The sequence below is a fragment of the Protopterus annectens genome, chromosome 8.part0 (genome assembly GCF_019279795.1).
Source record: "Protopterus annectens isolate FY-2018-M chromosome 8.part0, PAN1.0, whole genome shotgun sequence".
Taxonomy (NCBI): Eukaryota; Metazoa; Chordata; order Ceratodontiformes; family Protopteridae; genus Protopterus; species Protopterus annectens.
The window spans coordinates 1,947,811,514-1,947,832,942 of NC_056741.1; the positions used below are offsets into that span (position 1 = coordinate 1,947,811,514).

General features: G+C 39.6%; 1 protein-coding gene across 2 annotated transcripts in view; it reads right to left on the reverse strand.

Moving 5' to 3' along the window:
* KLHL36 (kelch like family member 36) overlaps positions 1 to 10,434 on the reverse strand; it is a 470,147-nt gene extending 459,713 nt beyond the window's left edge. The window contains exon 1 of one of the 2 annotated variants that reach the window (XM_044081467.1): positions 10,333 to 10,434. The gene's annotated coding sequence lies outside the window, so the exon portion shown is untranslated. Of the gene's footprint in view, positions 1 to 9,553; positions 9,756 to 10,332 lie in introns of those variants that run through there. The other variant, XM_044081468.1, reaches the window with a different exon arrangement.
* Between the last annotated feature and the right edge of the window lie 10,995 nt (positions 10,435 to 21,429).

Sequence of the window (21,429 nt, forward strand, 5' to 3'; positions counted from 1 at the left end):
AGAGGAAGAAAAGCAACTCATGCTCCATTTAGTCAAAGACCCCACCATTAGATTTATGAAGCCTGACAAGGGCAGTAGGGTGGTGGTCATGGAGAGAGGTGATTATTTAGATAGCATGAGTAATATATTAATGGAGGATTCATATCATGAAAGTTCTTTTAACGAAATTATGGTGGCATACAGAAAGATCGATTTGGCTTTGAATGACATGGTCTTCCAGGGCCAGATTGATGTGGATGTGTACCATTACCTTAAAAATGAGTATCCTAGGGTGCCAAATATATTTGGCATACCTAAGATACACAGAGGCTTGGTTAATGTGAAATTTCGGCCCATAGTGGACGGTAAAAGAAGTAAAACTCATTTTATTTCCAAGTACTTGGATGGCTTGATGCAAAAAGCTTTGTCTTTCTTTGATTACATTAGTAAGGACTCCTGGCATTTCATTAATAAGTTAAATGGTTTTGATCTAACAAATGAGGTTTTTCTGGTTACTTTTGATGTAGTTATTCCCCAAGATATAGGGACTGTTTGGTTGGAACAACAGCTATATAAAACCAAAATGTTTGATCAAGATGAGATCAATAAAATAATTGTTTTAATGGATTTAGTGTTGAAAAACAATTACCTATGGTTTGAAGGGATATATTATAAGCAAGTTAAAGGAGTAGCAATGGGGGCCGCTTGTGCCTCCATTTTTGTCAATTTGATAATGTCATACTGGGAACAGGAGTACTTATTCAATAGCCAGTACAAGGACCAAATCACACGCTACACCAGATTCCTGGACGATTTATTCCTGATTTGGAAAGGGACCGAGGATAGTCTTAATGAATTTTTAGTATATATTAATAGAACTGTAAAGTTTTTCAAATTCACTTTTGAATACAACAACAAACACAATATTTACTTAGATGTTGATTTAACCATTTATTATTCCCGGATAAATTTTTAACTAAAATACATAGGAAAAAAACCTTTTCAAATTCATATTTAGATTATGGGAGTTGCCACCCTGATTATCAGAAAAAAGGAGTGGTAAAAGGCCAATTGATAAGGGCAGCTAGGATGGTTAATTCAGAAGCTGATTTTTTGATTGAGTTGGATTTTACTTGTAAAATGTTCAAGCAAAGGGGATATCCTGGCTGGCTTTTGGAAAATTTAACTAAAGAGGTTATTTTTTAAGCGCAGGCATGGGGTATACAAACCAATTTTGGGCTTTGGATTCATTAGAAATAATAGCTGTAGGAAAGTAAAGGAGGATTTTAACTTGTCTTTAGTGCTAACATATAATGGGATGGATGGCTAACTCCATCACTGAGGTGTTAAATCACCACTGGGATATCTTGAAGTGTGATGCAGGTATAGGTTCTAAAGTTGGAAAACACCCCAAGTACGTTTTTAGAAGAGATAAATGTATTAAGAACATTCTTGAGGGGGTGAGACCTACACACAAGACAAACAGAAGAGTGGGTAATTTTAAATGTAATGCTTGTTCTTTTTGTCCACACATATATGAAACTGGGGATTATGTGAAAATTAATGGATATAGGTTGCATATTGGGGGCCACTACAATTGTAATAGTGATTTATATGGCTAAATGTCAGAAATGTCCCATTTTCTATATAGGTAAAACTAGTAGGAAATTGAAAATTAGAATGGGAGAACATTTAGGTGACATTAAAAATGGTAGGGTAACCAGTGCACTATATAGGCACATAAGCAAACATACCACACATTGAATTTTTGGTCTTGCAACACCTCAATGAGGATGAAAAAGGGGGTATTTTGGATGTGCACTTGGATGTAATGGAATTAAAATGGCAATTGTTTATGGATGCCTCTAGATTTCCAAACATTAATGAAACCATTAGTATTGCTAGCATTCTTAAACTTGACCAAATTTCAGGTTAGTTTATTTGAGAACTTTGGTTTTTAAAAAAACTTTTTAAAAATTTGTTTTTGGTTTGTCAATTTATGTAAATACATTTTTAACGTAAAACAATGTAACATTTTGTTTAAATCTTGTTTTTAAGAATTTTTAAAACAATGTGGTGAACTATGTTAACATTGGAAGTTTGATATTGCTTTAAGGATTTTAATTGTTGCTTAATTGAATAATTTATGGGTGTATTTAACTTGGTTGGGTAAGGTTGTGATTTTTGTTCTGAGGAAGTCTCTGTAGTGGAGAGGAAAGCACTTAACTGTTTATGAATAAAGTTGGTGTCCTTTGGAGTGCTCACGGTCTTCTGTTTTTTCTGGAGTCTGCAACTTTTACATTGTGGGTTCTGTCAGTGAGCCAGTTGGCAACCCATCTTGTGATGTAGGGATTTATACCTAATTTAGTGAGTTTAGCTATAATTTCAGAATGGGGGATGGTGTCAAAAGCCTTGGCGAGGTCAAGATAAGCTGTGTGAACTATCTTACCCTCGTCTACGGCTTTGGTGACTGCCTCAAAGAAGTCGATCAGGTTCAGGAGGCATGATCTGCCTTTCACAAACCCGAACTGGGTGGGGTCCAGAGTTTGGAGGTTACCAATGTCTTTGTTTAGGAGTTCCATGATGATACGTTCCATGGCCTTACAGACCAGGCTCGTCAGGCTAATAGGGCAATAATTCCCGGGATCAGTGGTGGCTCCTCATTCGTGGAGTGGGATAACTGTTGCTGTGCACCACTCAGTGGGTACAAAGCAGGACGTGAAGCTATAGTTCATGTAAAACGCAGCCTGGGATGTTGTCCAAACATGGATGCTGTGTTTTTGGCTTTAGAGTGTGCAGCTTTTACCTGCGTAGTTGTGATTACAGGGACTCTGCATTCTTCCTGTATAGATATGAGCCCTTTAGGGGATGAGAAGGGAGTAAAGTTAGCACTGAACCTATCTGCCAGGATGTTGGCAATATCAGTTGGTTCTGTAAATTTTGTTCTGTTGTGCTGTAACTCATTGCAGATCTGGGTGTTGCCATTGAGATTCATGACATAGCTATATAATGCTTTGTGGCTGTCCCTAGAATCAGTGGCAATTTTGTTTTCATAGCTAGCTTTGGAGGATCTTATAAGGGATCTCAGCTTCTTACTGAGGCTGACCAAGAAGCTCCTCCATTCATGGGATTTTACTCTCTTTTGCAACAGTTCCTTCCTTCTGTTGTAAAGTTTGTTTATGGCAGGGGACCACTAGATTGGCTTCCTTTTTTGGAGGATAGCATCTTGGTTCTATTTGGGATAGCATGATCCATGCACTTGTGTAAGTGCTTATAGAGTGCATTTGTGTAGGATTCAGCAGTCGTAACTTTATTGTCCATCTACATGGGTGTCATGAAGTTCACCACTTCTGTCTTAAGAAGCATGAAGTTGGCTTTGGAGAAATTTTTTACCATGGTTTCCTTAATGGGGCGGGGGCAGGATGTGGATATCTAGGGTGATTAGCTTATGGTTGGATCTGACTAACAAGGAGTTGACTTTAGGTATGGAACACCAGTCACTCATGTTGGTAATGACTAGGTCTAGGATAGTGTTGCCCCTGGTGTGGGTGTGGATAAGTTGATCCAGGACATTGGAATTTATGGATTCCAGAAAGCATTGAGCAAAGGAGTTGGTACATGAGTAGTTTTCCCAGTTAATGGTGGGGTAGTTGAAATCACCCATTATTAGGGTGTTTGGCTGAACCTCAATATTTTCCAGTATATCAAAAATAGAGGAGTGGGAATCCTGGGGCATGGGGGGGGGTGAGATCTGTAGCAAGCTATAATTTGGATTGCAGTTTTGCCCAGAGTTAGTTGCACTGGGTTAACCTTGAATGCATTATGATGAGTAACTAGGCTGGAGATGTGGATATCCTTAATGAATATGAACACACCTCTGCCTTTGGTGTTCCGGTCCAGGTTAAGTGACCGAAAAGTGTGGTAGGATTTATAGCCTGGTAATGCAGGGGTGCTTTCTGGAGCCTTGAACTATGTCTCAGTCACTGCATAGATATCAATGTTCTCCATTTTAAGGAGTGCCTCGAGGGAGTGCATTTTGAGATTTAGATTTCTAACACTGAGTAGCACAGTTTTTTCTTCCCTGTTCCTGTTACGGTGGTACTGTGACTAATTTGAAAAATGAAAACAGAGACAGTTGAAGGTAACATAAGAAATTAGTTTTTACTGAACGATTATAGTATTTACATAATGAAGTTTGTATCACACTGATCTCCATTTAACAATGCCATGGGCTAAATTTACAAATCCTGTAGCACCAAGAAACAACTCAAAAATATTACTCCATACCAAATAATTTAATAAAAGTGGTTAAGTGCTTTCATTCTGATAAAGTTCCTTTGTAATGTTTTGGAACAAAAGTGCTTAACCACTTTTATTAAATTATTTTGGTTTGGGACAATATTTTTGAGTCGTTTCTTGGTGCTACAGGGTTTGCAAATTTATTCAGTTGGTGTTTTTTTCCTGTGAGATTCTTGGTTTGTAATTGCACGGGATACCTTACATAATGCAGCAGAAGGCCATTATGTTCACTTTAATGCTGCCACATGATGCACCATTTTGAATAAATGGTCCTGTATTCCGCTAAATTCAGCTTGATACCGCACATACCTTAAAACTGCACCACTGAATTAAATGTGCTCTAAATTCAGATTAAAACTGGTATGAGATGCTCTAATGTGTGTTGCCGCAGGTCACTGGCAGCAGTTTAATATTGCTATAAAATGTTCCAATTCATATGACACATTTTGTACCACACTGAATTCAGTTTAATATTTCCAGAGTATAAATAAAACTTTATGATTCAGGGAATGACAGGTTTTAAATATAGGCCACAGTGACTCCTGAAGAAATTCAACCTGTTCTGCATCTCACATGTAACTTTTTTTTTAATTTCATTGTTATAGTTAAGAGGGGGGGAGACATCTTATTAGTGCAGCACAATGCTACTTAAATGTGAGCAGGTACTGGGCTACTGCTAGGAACAAAAAGGTAAAGAACGGGCACATTCTGAAGACAGACTGGCCCATTTCAGCTATGACCCTGTAAGAAGACAAGAGTGGCAACTTATGTAAAAGTTACACAATAAAATTAGTACAACATAACCATTGACAATATAAAATACAACACTACACAGTTCTGGAGACAACAAACTTCCATTTGTCAGTGAGATAGCATTCACATTTAACTGAGTTGTAACAGACATTTAGCCAGTCCAAACTGCATGCAAACAGTACACATACATGCAGGTAGACTAATAATAGAAATACAGTATGTTCTTGGTTACAACAGGGTTAATTGCTGTACTTGGGGATATTATGATGCCATCTAGCTGTGCGTGATATATGGCCTTAAATATTATGACGCTGCTGGTGCTCTTTTTGCTGAGATGCTCCAGTTGCATTATTTGAGGTTACTTTACCAACAGCATGTCAATATGCATTTTATCAAATTATAATTTAGTTTTGAAGGTAGTCTGCTTCAAAAATGAACACATGCTTATATCTTTTGACATGTTATAGGTTTGCTCTGAAAGGTCCAACAGAGAAAATATTACAGAAATACTTCAGAATATATATTTGGTCATCAAATTCTTCTGACTTTTTTTTCACAGCTCTGCACAAACATAGGTTCATAGGTTAGTACTAGGCTAACTGCCCTTGCAAGCCATTTTTAAGCCTAGCCAATTATCGTTTGTGAGACTCAAACCCTGCACCTTGTGTTTGTAAGGCAAACACTTTAACCATTAGGCCACTCTCTCAACCCCTAAATAAACAGCCTTCGTAGGTCTTGAACCCAGGACCCTGTACAATATAGTCACAGTAGTTAACCACTAAACCATCACAGCAGTGCTGCAACTTTCACACAGTTAATATTGAGTGGTACCCAAAAGGGCAGGAATGAATTATGATGACTTATCCCTTCTATTGTTCTGCCTTTCCTTCACAGGTTACTTGATAACAACACATTTCTCAAGTATACTTCTCAACTGTCACCAACTTTGCAGAATATCCCCGTTTTTCCCTCACATTTTTCCCTGTCCTCTATAAAATGTATTGGTTTTCTGATACATCACTGAGGACTGCATTAGTCTGGCTCTGTGGTGTAAAGGGTGGAGTCCTGACCAAAGACTAGGTGACTGGGATGCCATTAGTGGCCTTGGCAGTGGAGCAGCCAGGCAGGAGGCAGAAGGAGTGAAGGGTCATGCCAACTCATCGCTCCATGGGGTTGGGGAGGGATGTGCATACTACGGGGCAGTTTACATTAACTGTGATGAAAACTGCCACAAACCTGCTCTCAATAATGCGACTGGCAATTAACTGCTATACAAAAGACTGGAAATTTTACATTTATACTGATACTGATGAATAACTCATCAACAGTTAACAAGCCAAGTACTAATCACGAGTTAAAAAAAAAAAAGAGAGAGAAGGGACTACACTTGCGCTCAAACCTTTCAACTGCAGCTTTTTTTTGGAGGAACATATCTATTTGCAGGATGTTTCCTCATTTCAGGCTTGATTTACCCATCACATGATTTTTTGGATCCCCTTTATTACTACACAATTTTGAAACTGCTATGCTAACAGGAAACCAAACTACATGACCAACGTTCTGCAAACACCAATAATTGAAATAGGAGTCATATGTTACATCTCTCTTTTAAAGCAGCAAAAATAGGACTTCTGTGATGTATATTTTTGAAATGTCACTCAAATTATACAGGACTTTATATAGTATCTTTAACAACATGCTTCTATTTCTGTGTCATTTCTTGTCACACTCGTTTTAAATTTGGGATTCTGTGTAGGATCACAAAATCCTACTAGCAGTGAAAGAATTATAAACTATTCGGTATGCAATGTTTATGCTAATTACGTGTCTAGATTTTTTGATGGGATGTACATACCTTCATGAGCCTCTGTATCCATGTTTAATGTCTGCAGGTTGAGTAGCATGCCTACACCTTACCTTAAAAAACATATTAGGTCTGAATGTTGTGATAAGGTTTTGGTTTTAATATTGCGAAAGAAAATGGTTTCTTTTTGCTGTCTTCATTAGGTTCTGTGTTCTGGGGTTTTTGATACTGCGAATGTTCTAAAGGTTCAGTTGCATTTGGTCCATGATTAAGGTGAAGGTCACTTAACAGTAACAATTAAAAGGGAATAAATACATAGGATGGAATACTTTGTAATGTGAACTTATAGATTATGTAAATTTCAAGATAATTAGAACATTATTTGTATTAGACAAAATTATTTAAAGATAAGTAGAAAATATTTGGTACTGGACACTTTTTACACTGAAAATAGACTTATTAAAAAGTATGTGACAAGATGGTAAGTAACAAATCTGTGTATGTCCAACGAACAAAGAAAGATCTTGGGTATGAACATGTTATAATACCAGTGGAAACAATAACTTAAATACACTGGAACAGAAAATAAATAGTTAATAAAAGAAATGGTATACTGGTTTATTTTACTATCATTTTATAAAAATATATTAAACGACACAATGAGTTTCAGATATAACTTTACTGGCTCTCTACTGTAAATGCAAAGCCTGGAACTGTGAGTTTCACAATTATGAAATACAAACAGCAAATCAAAAAGTAGTACAGTGAATACTGAAGCTTGCCATAAAAAGCCTCCCCCCCCCCCCAGGAGCAATCTCACCCACCTCTCAAAAGTGTTGTGTTTGGCGGGGGGGCTGCACCTCCAAAGTTACACTACTTATGGATGCAAACGCCAAAATCAGTGACATATGACAGTCTGGTTCAATCCGCATATACCATAGTCTGATGAAAGATGGCCAGCACAAATGCAAATTTTACACACTGCAATAAGTACAGTTAAACTGCACATCCATTAAAAATAAACTACCAAGGTTAAAGAATAATGTTCTACTTAAACAATTAGCCCCTTTATAACTAGGGCTCAAATGATATAACAAGAAAACAGCAAAACACAAATTTCAGCTGTGCTAAGCACAACAGAGAGCAAACATTGAGATCAAGAGAGAAAGCTCACTCTTGATTGGATCTTCAACTTAAAAATGGATAAAGAAAGTACATAAAAAAATAAAATAAGCCACAGTAATCTCATTCTGCTTTGACAGAAGCCTCAGGGTGCATGCAAAGCGATCAAACTAGCAACATACTGTATGATAAAAGTAGTAAGAAAACAGAAATAAAATGAGGGCAAACTGTTTAAAAAGAAGCCAATATTTTTAACAATATGACTGAAGTGACAGGTTAAAATATGATCCAGGAACTTTGCAGTTGTGGGTAGCAATTGTTAGAAAGGTTGGGAATAAATCATAATGGCTGTTAATTGGGATATCCTTCATTTTCCTGAAGAAACTTTTGTATAGCTTTATTTGATACAGCCTTTCAGAAACTATTACTGAGATAACCGTAATGATCATTTTGTAAATGAACTGTAGCTACTGGCAGGAGCAATGAGGTCGGACAGGGCTAGAACTACAGCTACAAACTCCCTTAAGGAATCAAGACATTTTTTTTTCTTTTGTTTCAGAAAATTAGTACCTGACTTTAAAAAGAGATGCAGAAGTAATATGAGCATAATTTTAACTCCTTAACTTACATGAGGCTTCTAGGCGGCCAGCTAACTTTGCCGGATTCGCTTAGAAAGATCTTCATAACCTGATAACTGCAAGAATGTATAATATTATATACTGTAACAAGAAAAAAGTAACATGTTACATATCTGTACTGCTGATTACTGACTGCAAGGGTGGTTGTAGTTGCTTGGCTCATTTTCTATTGCAGGGAAGTGTGCTTGTGTAACTTGTCACTGTGCAGTAAGGACACTTACTTTGACACAGCTATGTGGGTGTGCATTTGGAAGGTTCATCGGTTCACAAGCGCATACTAGGCTAAAGGCCAATGGGGCCTTTATAAGCATACCAATTGCATCCCGCACAGTGTATGTGCCTTACACCTTATTTTATGGCTACATGTAAGCTAGGGCAAGATTTACAGGCTGCCTGGGTCCATTTGATACGCAGGTGCTAGACTCCATACTAAATTTCCGATTTCCCATCCACTGGTCCAGGTTTCTCTTAAATAGGGTTCAGGGAAGAGCTCTACATAGATGGGAAGCCTGTTCCAAAGATAGGGAATTCCCTGAGACACACACATGCCCCTCCATGTCTTATTTATATCACAAGCAACATTTCGATCCCTAGATCAAGTAATTCTGTTTGTTTTGCAAATATGCAAAAGGCCCATCACTTAGGGTACTAATTTTATCAGCTGAACCTGTCAAGAGGACACATGTATACACTCTTAACCTACCCTCGAATTTACCCGACTTTGATAGTCCCCTGCTATGCCTTTGAAAGCTGACAGATAGGTATGGTGCTTTCATCAAAGCAATAACCAAATCTGACATTAACTGATTATAGCACATCATAGCATCGCAAGCCAAATTATCATATTTGATCAGGTTTCTTTTAACCTAATTACAGCTACAGTTTATTAATAACCCATGCTTCAACGTGGTTCCATAAGCGACTTCCATTATCACTGTTTAAATGAATTATGATTTACCTGGGAACTGGTGATAATGAAAGATACCACTCAACCGAATTCATAGTAATTCTTATAACGGCAAAAACATGTTCTTGCATTGCACTCCTTTCCAGTGTGCACACAAGAGAGCAAATACCAATCACCAGAAAAGCAGAATTCTACTAATTTGCACAATTAACGGTGTGCCTTAATTTACATGTTAGTTTTGGTACTTAAGATCGGCTTCATTTGAGTCCTCAAGTTGCAAGATCTCCCGTTCTAAAAGCCATGTAAACTGCATCAGTACGACAAATTTTATGCACAATTCCCCAGTCCCAACTTCCTGTTTACTATTTCGAATCTCCACCTACATCATATTCTTAACATGTCAACACGTGTTTAGCTTTGCTGTTTCACATCTCTTTAAGGCTGTATTTACCACTAATTATATTGACCCTGTACAAAACAACTTCTAATGTAAGTAAACTTCTTTTTGACGCTTGAGTCCATATGTGAGAATCTACCTAATCCAAAATCACGTAACTGCCTCACGAGAGAAACAAACCGTATCGACTAACAGAAATACGATACTTTCCCGGTATCCTCTTCTAAGCATGATGTGCGTCTTTGCGTCATTTGCTACCCAGTTCATATACACCTCTTCCCACCTCCCAAGTCCCTTCAAACTATTAGACGTACAATTTCGTACCCTTTCCAGGGTAGTGGCTAGTCAGCATGAAATGCCGCCATTTGTAAAATAAAAATACTATATTGCTGTTAGGAAATTATATTTGAGCTTTTGTGTTTCCTATACTCACAGATCTTTCCTCTCAAATCAATGTCCTAATGGTCGATAAAACTCTTTATTCTACTCAACTTTGGTAGCTCGCCATTTTGTTTTCGCTTCTGTCCCACAGTTCCCCGCGCTGACGGCAACCTTCTATTGCGGCATCGTAATAAGGTAAAGTTGACAAGGTTTCCAAGACAAACGTCTTCAAAGCTTTGGATAACATGGTACTAGGTTTTTATTAGTCTTGCATTTCAGAAGCTCACTAATAGCTTAACCGAATTTCTCCACTGCCTCAAAACACTGTCTGGAATCGAGGATATCAAACATTTGTTGTCAGTAAATGCTGTATGAGGGAGTCAAATCCTGAACCGCAGAAAGTAAGTCCTTAAAAGCTTCCTCCCTTAATAATATGCATTGTACCTGTCAATCTGTTAGAGCGAGAAATCTGGACACAGACATAAATAATGGGGGAACAAAGCCCCCAAGATAGGGACACGTTAATTGTTGTTAACAACTCAAAACTGGATGATGCAGTTGATTACTTTAATAAAACATTCCTAAGCATCCTTAATTATCACGCCCCCCCCCCCCCATAAGATGTTTCGGAACTAGAGCCCAACCATCCCCATAGCTACAAAAAAACACCAAGTCTGAAATGAAAAACAGGGATAAAGCCTGGGAAAACTGGCGCAAAACCCCCTCCACTAGGCAAAAATTCCTAGAACTACGTAATAGAACCAAAAAGCTTATAAAACGGGGCAAAATCCAATACTACCAGTCTGCCCTTACCTCCTCCCAGCATAACCCCAAGCAATTCTGGTCCTAAATAAACTCCATCCTCCACCCAGGTAAAGTAAGTACACCCACTCCTAACTTAACTCACTCCTGCGAAAATATTGCTACCTCTTTCAATAATCACTTCACACAAACCGTACTATCACTAGCCAGACAACACAACCCCCCCATCAACTACAACTAACAATCTCCCTACTAGCTTCTCTTTCTCTCCTGTTCCTACCTCCAAAATAAAACTGCTATTAACTAAACTTAAAACCGCCAGATTAGCAGCAGACAACCTCCCAAGTGAATACCTTCAACTTGCAGCTGACGCTCTAGCCTACCCCGTATCACTCTTGATTAACAGATCTCTGTCAGAAAGTTATGTTCCCACACTATGGAAAGTCTCATATATAATTCCCCTACACAAAGGAGGCCCCTCCACAGATCTAACCAGTTACCGCCCCATAGCTATTCTCTCGCCACTCTCCAAAATACTAGAGAGATGCATTCATTCTCAAGTCTCAGATCACCTCCTTGCTAACAACCTCTTCTCCAACACATAACATGGTTTCCGACCTAACCATAGCACCACCACTGCCTTACTCTCTTTCTCTAACACTATCCTACAAAATAAAAATGCAGGTTATCTCTCCTCAGCTACATTCCTAGACTTCTCTAAAGCTTTCGACATGGTCCCACACAAACAACTCATCTCTCTTCTCAATAACCTATCCTCTCAAACAGCCATCAGCTGGTTTCAGAGTTACCTATCTGACCCGCCAACAAGCAGTTGTTTAGCAGGACAACCTATCCCCCCAACTACCAGTCTCCATGGGGATTCCCCAAGGGTCCATCCCGGGACCCCTACTCTTCTCTATTTTCACCAATAATCTAGCCTCAGCCACAACACATGGCACACTCGTACAATACGCAGATGACTCAACCATCATCTGCACAGCCCACTCCCTACCGAATCTGCAAAAAGTCACACAGGAAGCATTTTCTTCTATTGAAACTTGGTTATCTGATGCCCAACTAATACTCAACCCAAACAAAACAAAATTACCCCAGCCCATAGAACCTCCAGATATCCCCCGTGGTGCATGTAGTCCTATGCATTACTGCAGTGTGGCAAACTAAGTAGTTAGGTTGTGTATTTGTGGCCCTGGCAAATAGTGTCAATGCGAGTCCATTAGAGAGTGTGATTGTGGTGACAATGGCATCCATTCACGTGGACAGCCATGTGCGCTACACATAATGTATGTCTACTATATCTTTTTTGCAGATGTCTCTCACCTACACACATATATGTTCTTACAGCACAGAAACATGTCGGCTTTGTGGCATGTAGTAACTTCATGCACATGTAATAGTAATGACTAGTCAGTCAGGGGTTTGACCCCTGTACTGTTAAGTGTGTGGCAGGCGATGCTTAGGATTTAGTCTCCAAGCCCTTCTCTGGTGTACTTTGCCTGTCCCTCCCGCACACTCTCTGGTGGATATGGAGGTGTACACCTGCTCAGCAGCAGCATGTGTATTGTAAGTGGTGGACATGATCAGGTGATGGCCTCTGCACCTATTGTAGTCCTCCTCTAGCTGATTGCATGTGGAACAGCTGTGATGGTGTTCCCATAGTCATTTGTATGATAAACACAGTACACTATCTAGGAAAATCATGTTGTTATTTGGCCATGACGGTCACTGTGAGTGTTACCTGGAAGTGGTGTTCTGAAACGGCATCACAGATGATATCTGGATGTACCTCAAACATCATACACAGTGGGAAATAGCCTAAAGACAGGAGTGTGATGTGCCACACATGACTACAGCATGTAAGTGTAGCTATGCTTCATTGAGACTACTGCCTGTTTAACATGTTGTGTGTGGTAATGGCTATTCTGCATGTTTCAATACAGACATAACAGTACTCTGTTCGTGAGGGACCCCCATCTGTAGGGCCATCTGTGAACTGGTCAGTGTGTGGAACCATTTACCTATGAACTATGAACTTACAATCTGCACCCATCTGACTGATACATGGGAACCGAGACTCTTCAATACAGACAAGTAATTGGGTTTTGGGACCCATATCCGTCGGCCGTGTCACGCTATACATATATTACATCTGTACATACTCATATACATTTCCTATGCTGAGCGCTGCTTACACCTGCGCAAGCGTAGTCGCATATGCTTACTGTTTGTTATATATGTTTACTGCCGCTTATTTCTGCTTACTTGTGCCTTATTCATTATGACAGTACCACTTTGATTGAAATGATCTGGTTAAAAGTCCCATACGATACTCAAGTTCATTTTTACATGTTATTATGTCGGTTTTACAGCAGGACGACATTCATTCCACATGGAAAATGATATGTGCTATAGTTGAACATGAACCGTGAATGCCTGTTCATTAAGCGGATGCTCTAACCACTACACTATTGGTATGCTGCTTCATTTATATGTATACCCATAGTTCATAGTTATCCGTACACATGCCTCAGCACGTCACTAACAGAGCAGGCATCCATTCTCCAGTTAGGAAAACCACACCACTACACATGCGCCATTCCCTACTGCTCTGGGCCCATCTCGCATGTTGACTCACTCCAAGTATATTCTGACTTCACAAGCCTATAGTCCTGACACATACGTTCATATGATGGTCAGGGTGTTCATATAGTTATCTGGTTATAGGCTTGCCCGACTGGGGACCGGGACTGCCCTGTACCCATATGAAAGTCAGACTTACCATGTGGACAGACTTAGTTCCACTGTTAGCATCCTACCTGTGGTTAGAGATGCAGGGGGCTTGCTTACCTCTGGCCAGCTTGATATGTCAAGCACTAGATAATATGGGTGTTCCACTGCTGTTTTCCATCATATTCGTTATGAATGCTTTCATGTGCCCATGTTCGTTCTGTAGATATATATATATATATATATATATATATATATATATATATATATATATATATACACATATATGTGTGTGTACGTACGCATGCATATATATCTACATGATTAATTACTTTGATCATACTATTGAATGACTGTGCTGTCTGCTATGTTTGTGATAACATCAGAGTTAGGTATAACTGCCATGGCTTAGTGGTAAATCACATTGATTATGATGTGTAGGGTCCTGGCGTCGAGCCTGGCCGAGGCGGTTTATTGTGTTGCTGGGCAGAACAAGGGCCATTAGACAAAGGGTGAGTACAACACTTTACAGCAGCAGTTTTCCGTTTAACCGCCATTTCCCATCATGCAAACACCTTCTGCAGTCTTATGTGATACGTCACCCCAGTTCACATTTCAATGGTATTATATCGTTATACAGCATAAAATTAGCAAGATATGCTCATATACGGATTACACATCGTAAATGGTGTGTGTTGCAGTCGAACCGGCAATGTCTGCTTGATAGGCGGATGCTCTAACCACTACACTATTGCTGTGCTGCTTCATTTGCATGTATACCCATGGTTCATAGTTACCAGAACAAGCACAGCCAAATAACACTAACACAGCAGTTATCCATTCTCTGGTCAGAAATAAACCACACCAATACACATGTGCCACTCCCTACTGCACTGGACATGTCCCGTATGTTGGCTCACTCCAAGTATATTCAGACATCCCAAGCTTATATTCCTGGGATATATGTTCGTATAATGGTCAGTGTGCTCAATTAGTCTTCTGATTTGGCTTGTTTGAATGGTGACTGGGATTGCCCTGTATCTGTTTGAAAGTCAGACTTAACATGTGCACACAGTTAGTTCTTCTGTTAGCATCCTACCTGTGGTTGGAGATGCAGGAGGTTTGCTCACCTCTGTGTGGCTTGATATGACAGCACTAAATACTATGGGGGGTTCCCCTGCTGTTTCCCTTCACATTTGTTATGACTGCTTTATTGTGTCCATGTTCATGCTTCATGGATATATATATATATATATATATATATATATATATATATATATATATATATCTGTACATTCACATGCATTTACACCTACATGCTTGTTTACATTTCCCATACTGTTGAATGACTGCCAGTTATCGTCGCTCATACCCGCATACGTCTGCTTTAAGGTGCCATAATCACCCTATTTCTGACTGCCATTATTGTGGGCATCATATAAAATTAGCAGCCCTTGCATGGCTTGGACCTGGGAACAGGAACACCATAGTCACTGGTTCTACCACTAAACCATCCATGATACATTCTGTATGGATGATAATTAGGATATATGACTTTACCACAGGCATTCCACAGTACTGACAACATATGTGACAGTTGGTTGGTGTACATATGTATAGTACATGTTACTGTTCATATGTTTCTGAGAGGCATATGTATACATTTGCAAGTATACATATTTATGAATAGGACACATACTTGACAACTACTTATATGCATGTATTTGTGATGTGTAACTATGCGAATATAAGTATGTACATTTATAGATATATGACTACATATCTGGAGTTATACATGGCCATGTATATGAACAGCCGTATACGGGAGGTACCTGTACCATTTGTATACAGGGGTTGTGTGCATCATTACGACAAGGAACCTGGACGGGGTATACAATTTGTGGACATGTACTATTTGGAAGATGGCTATGGGGAAGCTTCATGGGAACATGCGAAAGGTATATATTCCCGATAATGCATGTGGGGAGACATGCATCAGGTCAGGTGTTTAATCCCAGGTCGTAGGTTCTGCAGGACTGGGTGGAGGCTGAGCAGGCTTGTGGTCAGGTACTGCTAATCTGACTTGTGCCCGGTAGGTTTGGCACCTTTTCAAATGCCCAAAGTGGGATATTTTTTGTACAAACGTCAGATTTTGCAAGGCAAAACATACCCACAGCCAGTACAAAGGACAGAACTTCACTGTTTTGCCTACATAAATGCTTACTCTTGTAGCATTTTAGTTGCTTATTCTGTTTCTTATAACATTTAGGTGTTTCAGAAACAGAATAACTGTTTTATGCAACTATTATATTAAATATAGGAAATATGTTTGTCCTAGTATCTCAGGACATTTGCCATTTTTTCAATTTTTATGCAGGACACAACTGCCCAAAGAAGGACTGTCCCTCGTAAAGTGGGACAGGTGGTAGCCCTAGTGCCCGGATGTCAACTGGGGTAGACATCGTGTTATGCCACAAAGTCTAATCTTGAGAACAGACACTTATCCCATGAGGGATGTCCAAAAATTGTGAACAATGGACCCCATTCGTCTGGCTATTCAAAAATGTGGTAGAGTTATGCATGCATGGGATACCTAGTTTGCAAGCTTGAGAATGCCTAGGGTGCGACTGCCTACTAGATGTGGGTAGGGGGTACTATGTGCAGATATGGCTGCGCCAAGGTTGCAGCCCAAGTATGGGTGGTTTTGGTGGATGTTCAGCAAGGCGGGGTGGTGTGCTGTGGAGGGGATGATGGGTATTCAGTTATGTATCCAGGTGTGTTGGGGTTGGATGGCTCAGTTCAGGCCAGACCATTATGTGAGTGTGAGCCGGTAATGTTTCTGTACATGTGTATTGCACATTTTAACATTTATATGTTTGTGGGACTGTGTTCTGCAGTATGGCCTGTCAGGGTGTATTGCGGATGTGAATGTATGTTCTTTGGTTTCCTTTCTGATTCACCCGCTGCTCCCTCGTATACCTCCAGTTCACCTATTGTACATCCAACCCAGTCTCCCCTTGGCGAATTATTACATTACCCGTCACCCCCCCCCCATATTCCACACACACCATCCATCCCTTCTCTGGTTGATGGCCCATGGCACAGACAACAGAACACACTGCGTACTCTACATATCTATGGTACCAATATGGTTGTGAAGACAACCCTGGCATATTTGATCTTCCACATGCTGTACTTCACGCATAGGTATACGCAAATACGTATCTTTCATGACATGGTAGGTAGACCTGGGTAATACCCATTCATCTTTAAGCCGTCCACACAGGGATGACTTGGACTGCAAATGAGCAGATACTGAGTGAATGCTCTGACCATTGGTAGGGTTGCCACCTTTTCAAATGGCCAAAGTGGGACATTTTTGGGACACACATCAGATTTTACAGGCCGACACATACCCACAGTCAGTACAAAGGATAGTACTTTACTTTTATGCCTAAGTGGAAGCTTATTCTCTTAGCAGTTTAGTTGCTTATTCTGTTTCTTGTAACATTTAGGTATTTTAGATACAGAAATAACTATTTTATGGAACTGTTACATAAAATATGGGATAAACAATCGCAGGACATTTGCCATTTTTAATATTTTGGGTAAGGACACAACTGCCCAGAGAGGGACTGTCCCTCACAAAGTGGGACAGGTGGTAACCCTAACCATTGGGCTAGGCTTAGCAAAGGACAGCAGTGCGCAAACACGCTGTGTTTTGCTTCCACTTGGTATAACAATCAGCACTACAATGGAATATGGGCACGGGGTTTCAAATGTCATTTGTTCGAGAGACGGGGGCTCAATATTCAGCTACATGCCTTCGTGTTTACTTTTTATTTTGGTGTTCACGAAACTGTCTTGTATGCTTTGCATACATTTCAGTATCCACGGACACTGACAGGAGTGATTACTATTAGAGGCAGGCTGTATTAGTCAGCATTTTAGGTTACGCGTCTGCAGCCGACATGTTTACGCCTCAGTGCAGCACTTAGACATGCCTCCTGCACTCGCACACATTTGCTATGCACGCGGACATTGCAGCAGCGTGCCTTCGTTAATATGCATATGGTGCTGCTGTGCCATATCTATGCCACATGGTCGGCACAAGGCTAATGCCATCCTTGCACCGAGCTTCATGAATCCCGGGGTTGGTTAATTCATTAGTCTGGATATGAATGGGGTATCTTGGGGAGTAATATTTTTTTTTTAGGGAATTCCCACCCTATTTAAGAGAATTAATAGTTATTTTGCTGTGGGCTTTACATTGACTGTTCACAGGAGGAATGCTTTGTGGAATGTTGATGCATAATCAGTAATTGTAAGGATAAATTGATGGCCATTATTCAGTTAGACCCACAATGTCCATTGTTATACATTCAAAAGGGGCATTAAAATTGACCAGGGTATCAGAAGATTTTTAAATCCTGGGTTTGGTGCTATCCTTTGGACATGGTACCAGAAATGCCAATAAAATCTAGCCAAAACAGTAGCCTTTGCCTTGTCCCTTCATAAATGACCGCCCACAATGTGGCTTTGTACTGATTTCATTACAAGTGTTCAAAAGGGTTTAGGAACTAATAACTGGCTTAAAATATTCTCCTCCCCTCTCTCTATGTTTAGTTACCCTATATAGCAGGTAATTTCTTAGCACAAAATATAGATATTTAGTTGGGTTGTTCTGTTATTTTGGTTCCCTACCAAATTTGTCCGTTTTCTCTAGTTCTGTTTAGGCATTGTCTTCCCTTGTGCTTTCTTGAAGCTGACATGACATATCTGGAAGTCAGTCATCTTGGTATTTTTCACAGTATTCTGAAGTGTATTGGAGGCAGTGACTTCTACAAATTCAGGTAAAGACTTTTCCCCTTCCTCTAGGCCATCTCTTATAAAGGACAATTCAAAAAATAATTTTCTTCCACCGGGGGTAATGACTGCTTCCCTTTCTCCTCCATTGGGGTAATTTTATCTGCTTTTCCCTTAAAGTCTTTTTTTTCTTCCTGGCTGACTCTTTGCTTTAGTATAACAAGGAGGAGCTTGAAACTCTGTTTAGGTTCACCTTTTTCTTCAGTATGAGACCCATGTGTCCCTTCCTCAGTTTCTACACCTGTTTCCATTAGTGTAGTCATAGCAAGACGCACCTCTGTTTCAGTCTCTACACTGAATTCTTTTAGTACTTTTACTGGAGAGTCTTTTGGTAAAACTCATCTCTCCTGTCAGTTTCTATTCTGACTTCATTCAGTATTTTGACAAGACTCATTTATTAGATGTATCTAGCCTGTCCACACAGAGCCATATATTAGATGATTTTGTGTCTTGTAGCCCTGTTTTTTTTTCTCTTTACTTTGTTGTATACTTCGGGTAGTATATCTCCCCCATATCTTCCATAGTTCTTTAAACATGGACATTTATTGGCCAATGCTCACATCATTAGAGTTACAAGATACCTAACAGAGCAGAGCAGAGTCTACACTTCTGTTTGTGTTACAGAGTATTTCCTCTTTTCGTCATGTACACATATCACTAGCAGAAGTAGGGAGAATTTCATTTCTCCCTGTACACTTTCAAACACACTGTTTAACTGATTGGACTAGTATTAATAGTTTTTCCAGGCTTGGCATTGCTGTAATTAAGTTTGCAGTATTAAGCTATAAGTCCTTCTCTATCGAATTTAAAACTTTAAATAATGACTTTTTTCTTGGTTGCAATCAATCAATGAAGCACACTTGATGGTAGCCCTTTGTGCATGCAACTCTATCTTGGAATCTCCAAGTTCAATTTGCACGAAAACTAGCTGTTCAGAAGATTTAGAGTCACTCTGTGATACCCACTTTCTTAAGTTATTGGACATAGCCCTGTAAAGTTTATCTACAACCAAAATTTCCAGAATACATTATTTACATGAGAGTCTAGCCATGTAATTAAAATATTTTAAAATCTGTCATATGTGATCTTTCAGGTTTAGCCATATTGAATGTCCTGTTATGAAACATAAGGGGGGTGCACGTCAAGTAAATCTCCAGTACTTGCCAACATTTCTTTTTTCAGATTTTGATAATCAAGCAAAAGATTGTCTTCAAGATCAGTGTATATTTTCAGAGCATCTGTGGATGGATGGGACAAAAGAACTCTGGCCCATTTGGCCTAGAAATGTCTAGGTAATCCTCTACATCATCATCTGGTCTGTGTTTCTTCAGGGTAACACTGGAGTTAGAGGTTCACATTGAGCTGGATGACTCATTCATCAAGGAAGAAAGCTGCTGCTGGTGTTACTTTTTGGCACAACTTTCACAAAGATGTGTGAAGTGTTAGTCTATTACTAGACTAATCTCCCTAAGACTGATCAAGTGTTGGCCAGTTCTTTCTTGAAGACTGACCAAGTGTTTATCAGTGGCTGCACTTCCGTCATGAAGTGCTGCCTTAGATTTTATTAAGGCCCCATTTTCTCCCAGAATGTAATAGCTACAGTTGATATACAAAACAATTGATCTTACCACAAAGCTACCTACTGATATTAACAAGTTTCACACTTATGCAACCAGCTTATTGTACATTTGTTTTTAATATATTTTTTCCCCTAACAGATCTGTTTGTTTTTCAATTGAATTGTACAGGTTATAGGTCACATTAAAGGTGGGAAAATTTTTGAAATAATTCATTGTGGTCTCATTTTTTATATTATAAAAACCTGGCATTTTAACAGGGGTGTGTAAACTTTTTATATCCACTGTATCTACGTGTTTATATATATATTTATATAAACAATTTTTCAGTACCATTGACTTCTGCTATGTTAGTTGCTGTATATGTGTTATTTGTACACTGAAGATCATATCATTTGTTTTCTCGCAGTAAAGTAACAGTGGTATATAGTTGAGAGCTGTAGAAGGTGGAAGCACCTTTTCTGGTGTCTGGATGTGTACAATGTCCACTATACAACTGTGACTACATTTGTAGTATATGTGTAATCATTTTTCCACTGTGTCAGCCTTCTGCAGCTCCAGTTGTGGAAGAGCGGGAGGTGAGGTCATGGTCACCTCAGGCTGTGTTGGCAAATGCCTCTGGTGTTAGGTAGACAGTGACTGCTAGGTTTTCTTTTTGGCAAGGGGAGAAGTGGTGACCTATGAGGTCATTGGTGCCCTCCATGTCCGCTTCTGAGAAGGGGGCAAAGTCTCCTGTTCTGAAAGTGGATCACAGGGGTCTCTCCTGGTCTGCAGGCATCAGTTATAGAGGATAGTGGCTGCTTAGGTGTGCTGGCAACTGGACACCCACCTTGGTAATGTGTAGTACCTTCTAACACAGTTAGTCGAGTCATATGGCAACACCCACTGGGTCAACCAGCAGAGCAGCTGGCCCATAATATCACTTACTTAGATGAGCAATGCCTGGGTTTATTTCTATCTGAAGTGGTCTGGAATCCAACCATGCAAGGACTCTGCCTTATCCCTGTCCTAGTGTATTTCCTGCCTTATGTGCCATTATGTTTCATTCCCCATTCCTTATCCATTGTCTAAACCTCTGCATCATTACTTCTCCATTCTCCATGTATGTCTGTGTCTATCCACTCTCCTCCCCATTTTTATGTGTATACCACCCTACTTGAGTCTGTACTCTATGTTTTTCTGTCTTTCTCCACCTGCTA